Raw genomic sequence first — 12,354 nt, 5'->3', positions numbered from 1 at the left:
ATGGATGGATGATTAAAAAGTAGAGGTTCTTATTGTTTTTAGTTAATCTGGAGCCTCGATTTCTGTTGTGGGACCATCCAAGGTGGCTTTCCGCTGATCCTTGTGCACCACACTAAAGCTAATCATAAGTCAGACTAAACTCTGTTTATTTTGAGAAATACTTTATGCATCACGAGCGGTACAATTCTGCATGCACTGTCTACAGTAGTTGGCTCCTGTTCGATATACTAAATAGAAATTACTTACTATCTGTTCTATACGATGAGCGAACGGCCTTGAACCTCCATAGTACGAGATAGTTTGTGTCACTCGATCCGTGATATTTCGAACACATCGATCTTGTTCAGTTAATAGTCAAATTAATAAGTAATTAATTAAATTTAAAAATTTAATATTTCAATTATTAAACTTAAAAAAAATTTTGAATGCTTAATTTGATATGCCAGGTCCTCATACCTGTGGCATATGATAGCCCAATCCTCGATACTGATGCTGTCATTTATCCGCTGCCACACTGCCTGCACCCCCTGGTCCTGCACTGTAGTGTATCAGTGGCGATGAATGCGATGCCGGTAATTCTTAAAATGCGAGCATAATGATCATCCACAGCTCGTTGCACATAATCGTGCTCGAAATCAATAATATCAAATATAGCCCGCCAATAACAAATATTATAAGAATATAGTGCTAATTAAATATTTCACTAAATATTATTTTATCTATAAGTGGCTATAGAAGATCTCTCTCTGAGCTGGTGTAATGTGACGTCAATCGAAGAGCATCATAAAGGCATAGCTACGGCATATGATGCCCAACTCAACATGTCATGACACGCACCATCCCCTAATAGGCATGGTGAAGCTGGGAGGAAACTTGATATGAAGATGCTGTCCCTCATGCTCCATCTTCAATACTCTAGGATGAGGTTCTTCAACGAACCTCGTCCTCACCTTACTACCTGTAAAGAATGATCTGAAAACTTTATCCTACTGGCACTGTTAGCCTTATGCCATACAAACTCAATAAAATTTTGAATACCTTTTCGATATTCAAGCAAAAAAATATCTCTGGCATGCATCCAACTTTTGTTGATATCCATCTAACAATAAAGAAAACTATTAACAACGAAGAAAATATCCCTGACATTCATTCGAACTAGATCCCTGACCGAATCCCGATCCAGATCTTGGATCGGATCCCGACCTAAATCCAGATCGGATTTCGGATCGAATCTCAACCTGGATCATTTAAAATGACTTACATAATAAATATAAATACAAAGCAATTGCTATCTAATTATTTTATTATTTAAAGTGACTTATATAATAAATGCATCCTATCACCAACTAATAGGTAAAGTTAGGTCCTATCCTATTTAAAAATTATATTAATTCTATAGGTTAATTACCACAATTAAATGATATGTAATCAGGGTCGATAGAAATTTTGATAATATTTTTTTTTAGTTCTCTCTATATGGCTGAAGATGTTTGAGGAGAACTAAAGAAAAATACCATCTGAAATTTCTTCCAAACTCTTAACATGCCATTTGATTACTATAATTACTTATAGAATTAATTACAATTCTCAAACTGTCCAAACTGGATAATCAATTGATCAATATACATAATTCTTCCATCTATAATAAAATATATAAATATATGGATGCCATAGAATGTGTACATTAATCAAAAGATGGGTCTGTGATTCTATGCAATGCAAATTTTATAAAAATAAATATATAATTAATTAGTTAAATTAACACATAATTATAAAATATAAATTCATTAATAACAACAGTTTATATGCATTGAAAATTCACTAGAGGATTCGGCTAATCCTAATTAAAATATTAAATCATAATCATAATAAAATATAATAAAATAGATGAAACATGGCGAGCGAGTTCACAATTAAAAATAATTGCCTTAGAATGATGTTAGATCATATGGATCAAGTCTTGGCATTACCTATCAGTTATTTTCTGTCGCTAATAATTTCAGTCAAAAAAAATTTTTCTCTCTAAAATTTTTCTGTCTAAAAAAAATTAAATAAAAAAATTTCATAAAAAAATATTTTACGATGAAAAAAAATTTCTGCCACTAATATAGATAACTATGTATTGAAATTTTTCATTGCTAATTTATCAAAAAAGGATAACTCTATATTAAAATTTTTCTACAAAAATTTCAGTAGAGTATCCTTTAAAATATGGATATTTTTTATATTAAATTGTAATAAGCAAAAGTATACAAAATAGCACACAAAATATTTAAATTATAACAAGCAAAAGTAATGTGCATTAAACAACTGAGACCAAACAGTAATACAGAAAATTTTATGCAATAAATTTCATAACAGGGATTAAATTATAAATAATTGAGGATTGAGATCAAATATTACAATCTATAGAGTCTAAAATGCAAAAAAGTGCCATATAACCCAATGAAGCTAATTGAGTTCAGAATTTGGATTGATACCCAAAATTCAAAACCTGTTAAACGGTCTCCTTCCACCCCCCGCGGTGCCCATTTGGCCTTAAAAATGGGCCAGGCCCCATGAGCCCGCCCATTTGGTGCATTTAACCCCCGGGCTAGCCCAGCCCATTCAGCTCATGGGCCGACCCCTTCTGTCAATGCCCCCTTCACATTTTTCAAAATTATTTTTTTTAAAATAATATTTTATCATTATTTTAAAAATCTAATTATTTTTATTACAAAAAATAATTTATTTTTATATATTTTTAAATAATTTATTTTATTTTATTTATCATTATTATTTTTTAATACTTATTATTATTTTTATTATTATTATCAATAAATTATTAATTTTTAAAAAATAATTTTTTTTTATTTTTTCCCTTTCTTCCCCTTTCCCCACACGCCACAACCCCTACCCAAACCCCGACCGCTCCGCCCCAAGCCCCCCAACCGTCCGCCCTTGGCTCGCCGACCGTCGCATCTTTGGCACCGTCCCTGGCCCCCGTGCCACCTCTTGCACTGGCCCTTGGTCCTTCGGCCCGCCTGCACACGATCAGACCCCCCTCTCCTCCCCTCGGGCCCTGACAGCCATCCATGGGAACACAAAACCCCCCATCCTTCACCCCCTGGCCACCAGCACTGACCCCCCCCGGCCCATCACCACCACCGCCCACCCCCCCCGGCGCCCCTCCACCCCACCCCACCGCGCAGGGTGCCAGACTCGTTTTGCTCGTGCCCCCCACCCCCTACGGCACCCCTTCACCCCATTTTGTGCTCCATGCCCGTCACCACCGCCCCCCACCCCTGCCCCACCTTTGCCAAACATCCCCCCACCGCCTTCCTCTCCTTCCTCTCTGCTCGAGCATCCCCCCCACCCCCTCGCTCCTCCCTTCCTTGTGGAGCCAAAAAAAAAAAGGAGGTTTACCTTTGAAAGTCGATGGCGGCAGCGACGGCAACAGTAGCGGCAGTAGTGAGAACCAAGAGAGATAGGTGATTTTCGAGAAGAGGAGGTTTCGCGGGAACCAAGAGAGGTAGAGAGGAGGGGGTTTCGCGGGAACCAAGAGAGGCAGGTGATTTTCGAGAAGGGGTTTCATGGTCTAATCAGATTTTTATTGAACTTTTAGCGACACAAGGTGATTTCCGACAGCGAGAACCAAGAGAGGTAGGTGATTTATGAGAAGAGGGGGTTTTGCGAGAACCAAGAGAGGTAGAGAGGAGGGGGTTTCGCAGGAACCAAGAGAGGTAGGTGATTTTCGAAAGGAGGGTTTTGTGGTCTAATCGGATTTTTATTGAACTTTTAGTGACGCGAGATGATTTCATTTGCTAAAAACTATTATTAGCAATGGAAATAGAATATCTATCGTTAATAATTTCTGTCAATTTTTTTTCTCTAAAAATTTTTTCCTCTGAAAAAATTTCATCAAAAAAATTTCATAAAAAAATTAATTTACGATGAAAAATAATTTTTTGTCTCTAATAAGTGTTATTAACGATGCAAAATATTTTTTTATCTTTAGTAATTCCTGTCAAAAAAAAAATCTCTCTAAAAATTTTTCTATCTAAAAAATTTAATCAAAAAAATTTTATAAAAAATTATTTTGCGATGAAACAAAATTTTTCATCGCTAATAATCATTATTAGGGATTGAAAAAAATATTTCCATCGCTAATAATTTTCGATTAAAAAAAAAATTTCCCTAAAATTTTTTTTCTTTAAAAAAATTTAATCAAAAAATTAGTGACGGCAAAATATTTTTACATCGTAAATATTTTTTGTAAAAAAAATTATCCAAAAATTATTTTCCTTTCAAATAAATTTTATCCAAAAATAAAATTTTCATTGCAAATAAATTTTTGTTCAATACATGGAGCGCGTGCATGCTATTCGATGCACCGCGCGCGTGCTAGCTCGTATGGCATACGATGGATAGGTGTAGATGCACACCACCTATATTATGATTGCGAACGGGGATGACGAGAACTCCGATGTGATGCAAAGAGTATAGAAATTTCATCAATTTTTGAACCATTCAATGCGAAGCGGCATATACGTCGTTCGATGCCATACGAGATGCATGCTATTTGATGCTCACGATCTTTGAAGTACAAATGAGCCAGATTGACCCAATCTGATTTAATTTTATTAGATCGATCCAAAATTTTTCATTGTAAATAATAGGATATTAGCGATAGAAATATAGCATCCATCAACAATTCATCCCCCTCAGCTTTTGTTGTGCTAGAATCGGTATATTTTTTTCTGAGTAAGCCGACGGTCCAAAAATCCTAAAAATTTGAGAGTTAGTACAAAAATAAAAGGATAGGAGATGAACGGGATGAGTGGAAGAAGAAGTTTGGAGAGTTGTAAGTCCGGATTTTACAGCTAGTTGAAGAGAATGTTAATACAATAGAGGGGCAAAAGTTGACAAAGAAAGAGAAGCAGAGCAAAAATCGACAGAAAAAAGTTTCATCGCAAATAATTTATCATTTATTTTTCTTAAATTTTTGATTTTTGCTGATTATTTATGATAAAAAATTTTCATCACAAATAAATTAGTATTTATGATGAAAAATATTTTATGTTATAAATATATAATTATTTGTGATAAAATATTTTCATCATAAATAATCTGTCATTTATTTTTTTAAAAATTTTTAATTTTTTATCGATTATTTATGATGAAAATTTTTCGTTGAAAATAATTTAATAATTATGATGAAACATATATTTCCATCGTAAGTACGAAATTATTTGCAACAAAAAATTTTCATTGTAAATAATCAGCTATTTTTTTTAAAAAAATTTTGATTTTTCATTGATTATTTGCAACGAAAGTTTTTCATCGCAAATAAACTGTATTTGCGATGAAAAATATTTTTCATCGTAAATAATATATTATTCACATCGAAAATATTTTTCCATCGTGAATATAGGTATTTATGATGAAAATATTTTCGTAGCAAATAATTTCGACGCAAAAATCCAGTTTTCTTTTAGTGATTTAAGAGACCTTGGGACATCACAAATATCTACAAAATACAATAACTAGAAGAAATATCCCTAGTAGACTCTACCGAAATAAAATTTCTTCCTAATACAGAGACTTCTTCTCGTTTCTCTTTTTCACTTTAACTATTTTTCCCCAAGGAAGAGAGCCCAAGCAGTTTCATTAAGATAGAAATCGAGCAAATGCTCCACTTACTTCATTATGATAACGAAAAGTACAACAGAGTGGGGGAGAGTTGCAGGGAGAAAGGGTCGATGGTAGGGATTTAAGAGAGGGACAACAGAGCCGAGGTTATCTTAGAGAAGAAAGTAATACAACAAGGAAGTGATACAGCCCAATCACCAAGATAAGATGCATATTTTTATCATGTAAATGTAAACCATCCTTATTTGTAATCATTATCGACCATGATAGTGAATAAAATGCACTTGGCTCATGGAGGAAGCCTAGGCAACCATAGGAACTGGGGTCGCCACCAGAAGAAGATTTGATTTCTTGTGTAGTATTAAATGAAATTGCTCTTCCATGTCAATATCTTCTTTGCTCATTCCAACAGACAAGTCCCAATTGAACCTATAGAGAAGATTAGCAAGGGCAAGCTCCACGGCAGCCATACCCAATGACATGCCTGGACATATCCTTCGGCCACTCCCAAATGGTAGGAACTGAAAGTGTTGGCCCTCGAAATCAATATTAATTGTTGTCCTCGAACCTCTCGGGCATGAAGACTTCTGCATCTTGCCAATGCCGGGAATCCCTATTAATAGCCCAAACATTTATATATATCCTCGTCTTCTTGGGTATATCATATCCATTTATCTTGCAGTCTTGCATACATTCACGAGGGATTAGCAATGGTCCTGGAGGGTGCAATCGAAGAACTTCTTTTACTATGAACTTGAGATAATGAAACCGTTGAATGTCACTCTCTTCCACCTTCCCTTTGTTTCCAAGGAGTCCTCTAACTTCATCTTGGGCTTTCTTCATAACCATTGGGTTCCTTATTAGCTCAGTCATTCCCCAGTCCAGGATAGATGCTGAATTATCTGATCCACCAGTGAATAGATCCTGTAGTATAACATAAATATTTTTGACATTTTCTGAGAAGTCAATATAACATAATTTTTCTGATGCAAATAGTCATGCATGCTGTATATGGTGTTCCACCACTGATAGCTATCTTTCTTCCTATGGTCATCAGCAAGCGCTACACTACATCTTATAGTGCAAAATATGCACAATAAAGCATCCTCATTTTCTCGTCGCCAATTGTCTTTCTCTATGTTCCACCATCTCTTTTTCTTTTTTATTTTTTCGCTTATTGCTTTGTCTTGGGATGGAGCCCATCTCCCTTTTTATTTCTTATTTTCACTTGTTGCCAGTTGGGTCGTGAATCTTCCCCCCTTGCCAATTTTGTAACTTACTAAAAGCCTATTATTACAACCTCCTCTTAGATCCAGAAATAAAAAAAAAAAAATAGTATACTCGTATAATTTATGGAGCCCATCTCTGGTTTTTTGCTCATTGCTTTGTCTTGGGATGGAGCTTATCTCCGTTTTTTTTTTCTCTGATTCTTATTTTTCCTTGTTGCCAGCTGGGTTGTGAATCCTCCCCCCTTGCCAATTTTGTAACTTACTAAAAGCGAGATGATTGTTATTATAGCCTCCTTTTAGATTCAGAAATTTAAAAAAAAATAGTATACTCCTATAATTTATGGTTGAAAGCGAATGCATGTTGAATTATATCATGCATGCCTTCAAAAAAAGACAAAAAGAATCAAAAGATGATGAAAAACATTACTAAAAGCTAAATGACTGTTATTACAATCTCCTCTTAGATTCAAAAATTTAAGAAAAAGATAGTATACTCATATAATTTATGGTTGAAAGCGAATGCATGTCGAATTATATCGTGCATGTCTCCAAAAAAAGACAAAAAGAATCAAAAGATGATAAAGAATCTTACTAAAAGCCAGATGACTGTTATTATAGCCTCCTCTTTGATTCAAAAATTTAAAAAAAAAATAGTATACTCATATAATTTATGGTGGAAAGCGAATGCATGTCGAATTGTATCATGCATGTCTCCAAAAAAGACAAAAAGAATCAAAAGATGATAAAGAATCTTACTAAAAGCCAGATGACTGTTATTACAGCCTCCTCTTAGATTAAGAAATTTAAGAAAAAAATAGTATACTCATATAATTTATGGTTGAAAGCGAATGCATGTCGAATTGTATCATGCATGTCTTCGAAAAAACACAAAAAGAATCAAAAGATGATGAAGAACCTTGCTAAAAGCCAGATGACTATCATTATAGCCTCCTCTTAGATTCAGAAATTTAAAAAAAAAATATAGTATACTCGTATAATTTATGGTTGAAAGTGAATGCATGTCGAGTTGTATCATGCATGTCTCCAAAAAAGATAAAAAAAATTAAAAGATGACAAAGAAACTTGACACGTACTGCATATATGAATCACACCACGCCAAGCTGCCAAGATGGAAAATCTGCCATAGCTGCAGGAGGCCTTAGCCACAGGCCCACAGGAGGCATTCGGGTTTGGGCCCAGGCTTGCAATCGGGCACGAGCTCGGGCAAGGTCAATGATAGGCCCGAACTTAGCCCAAAAATAAAATAGGCTTTATATCTGAGTCAAAATTTGATATGATTTTGTTCGGATCTAGCCCGAAGTCCGATCCGAAGTTGAGCCAACCTGGCCCATTTTCAGCCCTACTTATGAACCATCATGGGAGAGCAAAACTCATCACTCCAATAATTTTGAGCATAGATCCTATGCAATGCATGGTTGGTAATGCAACATACTATACAAATGCTTGCTAGCGATCACGAAGATGAATTGTTGTCAAATAGAGCAGTCTTGCATGCTATACATAATGTGCTGCTATTGATACCCATCTATCTTTCTATGGTCATCAACAAGCACTACACTATATCCTATAGTGCAAAATATGCACAATAAAGCATCCTTGTTTTCTGATTGCCAATTGTCTTTCTCTATATTCCACCGTCTCTCTTTTTGTTTGTTTGTTTTTTTTTTTTTTTTTTTTGCTTATTAATTGGTCTTGGGGATGGAGCCCACCTCCTCTTTTTTTTTTTTTTTTTTTTCTGGTTCTTATTTTTCCTTGTTGCCACCAGGGTGGTGAGACCTCTCCTTAACCTCTCCCCTTGTCAATTTTATAAATATCTTACTTCCTAATAAAAGCCAGATGATTGTTGTTACATCCTCCTCTTAGATTCAGAAATAAAACAAATAGTATCCTTGTATCATTTATAGTTGAAAGTGAATGTATGTCGAATTGTATCATGTATGTCTCCAAAAAAAATAAAAAAAATCAAAAGATGATGAAGAAACCCGACACATACTGCATATGTGAATCACACCACATCCAGATTGGAGATGTCTTTAATGGTCGCTTCTTTGATCTGTTTGATTAAACATACGTTTGATTAAACATACCATCATTTGAAGAAGGGGAAGTAGGTTTAATGCCCATCTAACCATTGGATGGTCCAATGAGCCTCAGCACATTGGACTTTCTTCGCACGTATTAACTGTTGACAAATCTGCTTTCAAGTAAGTGCAACAAGAGCTACTTGTGTGTAAATGCGTGTATTTGCGTATACTCTCATCTTTAAATCGTGAAAAAAAGTTTGGCCCATCCATTCCTGTGAAGGCAACCATGCATGCATGTCACGGAAATCCTCGGGTTGGATCATTTTGAAGCCCAAGGAGAACGTTAATGAAGTCATCACAATTTCCTCCACCATGCATGCATGTGTTTCTCAATCTCCTCCTCTGGAAGTTCGTCCATGGCATGGAAGCTCCTCTCAAGTCTCACCCGCGTGCCGATGAACACAACCAACCACCCAATCATGGGAAAGAAGTCCCCTAAAATAAACCCACCCAATAAAGAAAACATCTTTCTTGGGAGACCATGGTATTTGCTGCTCATGCACTTTCCACTACTCGAAATCCTCCTGCTGAAGACTCGTCGAGCGGTGATGTTGTTAAAGAGGCAAAAAGACATCTCACTAGGATTCACAGGACCGCTCGAGGATTGCCCCAGAGTGTTCACTTCTTCCTTCTTTATGGACTGAAAAGATCGTAGATTAATTAACTGATACGAGTCCAAATAAAAATTGTGGTTCCGTAAGTCATGGGTCGTGGTCTAGTTTGCACCACATATTTACATGCTTATGTGGGGCAATGGGCTAGTAATTGGATGGAAAAGTCTCCATCTACCTAGTAATTGGATGAAAAAGACTCCATCTATGGCCAGTTTGAAGATATTGTTGGTTAAGGACAATGAAGTAGACAAGTGGGATAAGAACTTCTTTGGCTTTGCTTCGATGTTCTTTTGAAATTCCTATTCTAGTGTAACTTATTTATAACACAAACCATCACTCGTGGGGCACATGCATCTCCCATTTCTAACTTTTTCTCTCCTTCCCAAAAACTCCTGTCTCTTTATCTTCATATCCTCCATATTTTATGTGCTAAATACTCGCCATAAAAACACAAATAATTGATTCAGGGGTGTATAAAAAATGATCAAGGTCCAAGGTGAGTATATCAACTTGAAGCTCCAACGGAACTGGTGCAATGGGCCAGTCTCAAAGAATCTACAAGTTGGCCCAAGAATCACAAACGTGTCTGAACCTTGGCTATTGAAACATTGCTCTTCCAATGTAGGACTCGTTTGATTGACAAGAAGTGGAGGGGGGAAGAGGTACTTCCTGAGAAGTGAAGAAAGTACCTTTTGTTTAGTTAGAGTTTTAAGAGGAGAGAGAATGGAAAAAGTACTTCCCATGGGAAGTCACTTCCCACATTTCATGAGAAGTAAAAATTCATGGAGAAGGTGAGTTTTGGCGCTTCCCGTAACATGAGAAGTGGTAGTTTTTTTTTCTTTCCTAAAATATCCTTTTAAGATCTATAATTAAAATTTAGTAAAATATCAATAGATGGCTAGGATGAAATACTGAATAATAATATAATCTTATATTAATATTATCTTAATATTCATATAAATATAATATTAATATTTATTATATTTTAATATTATTTTAATATTTATATTAATATAATATTTATATTAATATTAATATAATATTTATACTAATATAATATCATATTTATATTTATATTAATAAATTTATTATATTAAAATATTCATATTATGTTAATATAATATTAATATATTAGTATTATATTAATACAATAAATTATTATGGTTTAATATTATATTATAATATATTAATATTATATTTATATTAATATAAATATAATATTAATATTTATATAAAGTTTATGAGTAAAAATGTATGATTTTATATCTACTAAGGGTATAATAGATATTTTATACAATTTTTTCAGGAAGATAGGTGTTCATCCAAACATAAGTTACTTTATAATAAGTCATCTTCCTATGGTCAACCAAACATACCAAAATTCTATTCCCAAGAAGTAATTTTCTGCAAAATTATTTCTCAGAAAATTATTTTGTACGAAGAAAAGTTCTTACCGCAAATCAAATGAGCCAGTAGAGAAAGGATTGCAACAAATTTTGTTAATGATCCAATTATAAAGCACTTTTGTGTAGATTTTTGAGACTTTGATACACTTCTTGACAAAGTCATAATAGATGGTAGGCTCCCATTATTCCTAAAACATCTCTCTCTCTCTCTCTCTCTCTCTATATATATATATATATATATATATATATATATATATATATATATATATATATATATATATATATATATATATATATATATATATAAACCACATTGTGATACAATATGCTTTATGCAAGAAGCTATATAATTGGGTCCTCAACCGTTTAAATATTCGCTTCTCAATAAGATTGTTGAGATTACACTTCACTTGAGACACATAACATGGAGATTTGCTTGATCTTCTTTAAAATGTATTCTTTTGAAACTCATGTGGTTCCACCAAAGTTAAAATCCAAGCCGCTTGCACAATACTATATAGTGCCGTTTAAATATTGGCTTCTGTATAAGATTTTTGTTAATGTGGCTTGAATTTTGGATATCTTTTATGGGCTCGAACTATGACCCAATCTGAAAAGTCCGCGTTGCGATCTGAATGAAATATTTTGAGAGGTCTGTAGTGGTAGCGGAGGGCATGGGCCGATAGGTCCATGCCCAAAGCCCACCACTGACCTCATTGAAGGATACGGGGGGCAACGCCCCCTGCGGTACGGACCAGTATAAATATTATATTTTCTGCCAATCTCGGCAGTTTTGTGAGAGGTTTGGGAAATCAAAGTGCGGCTAGGGTTTGGAGAGTTCTTGAGTGATTGTATCTCTCTTTTCATCATAGTGAAATTTTTCTCTCGTGTCTTGTCCGTGGACGTAGGCTTTTCAGCCGAACCACGTAAATCCTGTGTTTGTTTTTCCTTTTTTTCTCTATTTTGTGTGATTGTACGAATCTGTGTGTGCCCTATATTTGTGCTTGCTATAATAATTTTTGAGATGACAGTTCACTTGAGACATTTATAATTTAGAGATTTGCTTGATCTCCTTTAAAAACATGTTCTTTTGAAACTCTTGTGGTTGAATTTTCCACCATAGTTAAAATCAAATGCTCTTGCACAATACTACATAGTGCTACCGCATGTATCTCTCTGTATATAATGCAAACCACCATGTGAGTTCTATGCACCTCCAACACATATGTTTTCTCTCCACAATGAAGACTGTTATTATTATTTACCAAAAGTCAAAAAAAAAAAACTCTTATTATTAATATGTGCATAACATGTGTTATAGACAAGTCACAAGAACATAACTTATCAATTTTAGGACATATACGAAATA

The 12,354-nt window shown here is 34.5% G+C and overlaps 1 pseudogene; it reads right to left on the bottom strand.

Moving 5' to 3' along the window:
* Positions 1–5,778: 5,778 nt before the first annotated feature.
* Positions 5,779–9,940, bottom strand: LOC140852208 (cytochrome P450 71A9-like; annotated as a pseudogene).
* Between the last annotated feature and the right edge of the window lie 2,414 nt (positions 9,941–12,354).

The sequence above is a fragment of the Elaeis guineensis genome, chromosome 10 (assembly GCF_000442705.2).
Source record: "Elaeis guineensis isolate ETL-2024a chromosome 10, EG11, whole genome shotgun sequence".
Classification (NCBI taxonomy): Eukaryota; Viridiplantae; Streptophyta; class Magnoliopsida; order Arecales; family Arecaceae; genus Elaeis; species Elaeis guineensis.
The sequence above is the reverse complement of the archived record's forward strand: the minus strand, read 5'-3'. Positions and strand labels throughout refer to the sequence as shown.